The sequence below is a fragment of the Thermobia domestica genome, chromosome 4 (genome assembly GCF_964235325.1).
Source record: "Thermobia domestica chromosome 4, izTheDome1.hap1.1, whole genome shotgun sequence".
Taxonomy (NCBI): domain Eukaryota; kingdom Metazoa; phylum Arthropoda; class Insecta; order Zygentoma; family Lepismatidae; genus Thermobia; species Thermobia domestica.
Genome location: NC_137457.1, coordinates 286,772,927 through 286,776,013, shown reverse-complemented (window position 1 = coordinate 286,776,013; position 3,087 = coordinate 286,772,927). Strand labels below are relative to the sequence as shown.

General features: G+C 37.3%; 1 pseudogene; it reads right to left on the bottom strand.

Moving 5' to 3' along the window:
• Positions 1-223: 223 nt before the first annotated feature.
• On the bottom strand, positions 224-2,357 carry LOC145684132 (glutathione S-transferase LANCL1 pseudogene; annotated as a pseudogene).
• Between the last annotated feature and the right edge of the window lie 730 nt (positions 2,358-3,087).

The window sequence follows — 3,087 nt, the reverse complement described above, 5'->3', positions numbered from 1 at the left end:
TTCGCTGCTGAGCACGCCCTTCGGCGTCCAGTACTGAATTTGGCATATGCGCAGGACGCCGCTCGGCGCTTGTCCCTGCAGCTGATTCACTTTCCCGCCAGCGCTAGTGCAGGTAATTGCGGGCGTCCTCAGCAGCGAACGTGTTAAATAACTTACTAACAGTCCATGGCTGTAACAGTTCTCATCTTCATAATCTAAAATGTACCTGCAGGATACGAATATCTACTCCGAAAATTTTGGATATTGAAAAACCTTATTTCTATATTTATTACAATGTAAAGAATAACAACATAATTAATGTATTAACGTTGTTTTGGATAAAATCATAAGTAATTAAATTTTTCATTTGCACACAGAATAAAATTTCTTACATTTTAGCCGCCATTTTGTTTTTCTCACCACAGCATGAAAACGGCAGACACCAGTGTGGCAAACAACATATTCTTGCTGAACATACCAAAATCAATTTAAAAAAAGCACTATACCTGCTTTTCACCACAAATGCCTCCTACATCCAACTTTCCACAAAATAGCACTAGTCTATTCGGAATGTACTAGTCTCAGGTTCGAAATCTAAGACCAACCAAGTTTTGTTGTTTCAAAAATGAAATGAAATTTCTAGTGTTCCACAACTGTCACCTTTAGAGTAAGAGAAATGGGAAATTAATGAAAGAAAATGATTATTAATTCATTGGTAGAGTGAAATGTGAGAGGAAACTGGGAAGCCCGAGAAAATCCACAGACACGATTATGTTCTCTACTCTAAAATCACCTGGCCGGAGATTGAACCATGAACCCTTGCACTAGAAGTCTTGATTCCTAATCTTGAGTCACCGTGCCGCTAAGTTTTCATTTATTACTTTGGTTTCATTAGACGAATGCTGACCTTAAAATATAGACTTTAGCAACTACGTTACAAAACTTTCCTATCGTAATGCCTGGTTAATAGTTTCCAGTTCAAAATGGGTTCACAAATGTGCCCAAAACTTTTTTTTAAATAATTAGGCCACACTTATGCTTCACTCATACATCTACTTACAACAACTACAACTAATAGATGAAATCATACATTATGCATGTGAACAACACCCAAGCAAAGATTTGAATTACTGAAAGTTATAATGTAAATGCTGGAAATTTTGCTGACAATGGATTTTGGATGTCCACCAACATGTATAAAATTCCTGTAAGACCTTCAAACAATGACAAAGGATTGTCCGCATTTCTGCTTCTATGTTTTCCATAGTCCGTACACCATTCAGCGAACTTCAGAGCCCGGTGCAGATGTTTAATATTATTTGTGAGTTGATAGAGATATAGGAAAGCATAAGTGTTTCCGGCCACACCATGATATAAGCCATACTTTTTCGATAACCCTCGTGCCCAGACTACTCTTCCACACTCTTCTGCTATTTTTAAGTATTTTTGGTCTCCAAAAACTTGATAGGCTAATCCAAATAGATGAACTACCCCGGAAGCTTCATCGCACCATTGAACACGCCCATCGGTGTTATTTTCTAGCGTTGGTGGGAAATTACCCGAACGAAATTTTAGAGTCATCAAGAAGTCCACAGATGGTTTAACTAATGTATGTAATTCTTCATCATCTAAATAGTTTCGTGCTTGAAGCAGCATGTATAATATTCCTGACATTCCATGAGCTACACCCACATAATGTTTATTTTGCCACTGATACATCAACGGTACTCTTCTGCCTTCAGACTTTGATAGCGCTTTCCCTGAGTCGAGGATGGCTTCGAGTAGATCCTTTATGACCTTTGTTTCAATGACTTCTTGATTAAAATGCTTATTGACAAACATAAGTGCATAGAGGTAACCAGCTCTTCCATACGAAAACTCATTAGAGACATCAGAATCCAGAGCTTTCGGTAATAGAGCTGTCAGTGCCTTGACAAATCTCATAGATTCGGGTTTGTTTCCTACTCGGTGATGAAGCACACCCCCTAAGGCTAAAGGGCCAGCATCGCCTAATAAAAAACTCACCGTTTTTTGATTTAAGGATGACAGTACCTTTTCCACCATGTCCAGGGCAGTCTGCATATATGACTCAGAAAAATTGTGTTCTGCTGCGAAGTAATAAAACAGTGCAATTCCTGGTGTTCCTGTATATATAGTGAACAACTTAGGATCAGATATGCCTTTGACTTTTTTGTCTAATTGGTTCATTAAATCTGTCACTGTGGTATCTAGTTTGAGTTTAAATTTGGGGCGAATTTCCCTATCTCTCGTCACTACGTCACTGTCATAGTTTTTTTCATAATCTTCTAATTGATTTTCAAACTCGGCTTTCCCCCCCATATTTTCTTAATATTAGAATTCACAATTTCAATGTTAGATCTGTCATTTTCTTCTTCATTAAGCTCGTTTGAGATTTTATGTCTTTCGGTGCAGACCCAGATTCCAGTCACTTATATCAGTGAGTTTTGTTGCAAATCTTTTTCTTTTGTTAAATATTATTCTTATTCTTATTCTTATTCTTATTCTTATTCTTATTCTTATTCTTATTATTCTTATTATTATTATTAATCACATAAGGAACTCATATAAGGAACTCAGAATCATGGATAGATGTGATACTGGTATCCAAGGAAGAACATGTAATTAGCCACGGTCAAATCCACACACCGGGCATCTCGTACCATGATATGCTATATATATATCCTACAAACTTCGAGTTCCGCAATATAAAACTAAATTCACATCATACAGAGACTTTAGGTACATGAATGAAGTAGACCTGAACATCGACGCTGCCTGCTTGCCGTGGCACTCAATAAACTGCCTCCCCACAGTTGACGAGCAGGTAAATACTCTAAATTCTTTAATAATAAATTTGTATGATAGACACGACCCTATAGTTAAGAAACGTGTTTCGCGACCACCATCATCATGGTTAACCGATGAATTACGTTCGTTAATGGCGCGGAGAGATAAAGCTTATAGAGCATAAAGGAAACATGTTAAAAATAGTGATCCTTCCAGCGATAGTACAATAAATTCCAATACAAAATTCGAAAACTATAGGATATTAAGAAACCGTTGCACTCAAGAAGTAAGGAAGGCAAA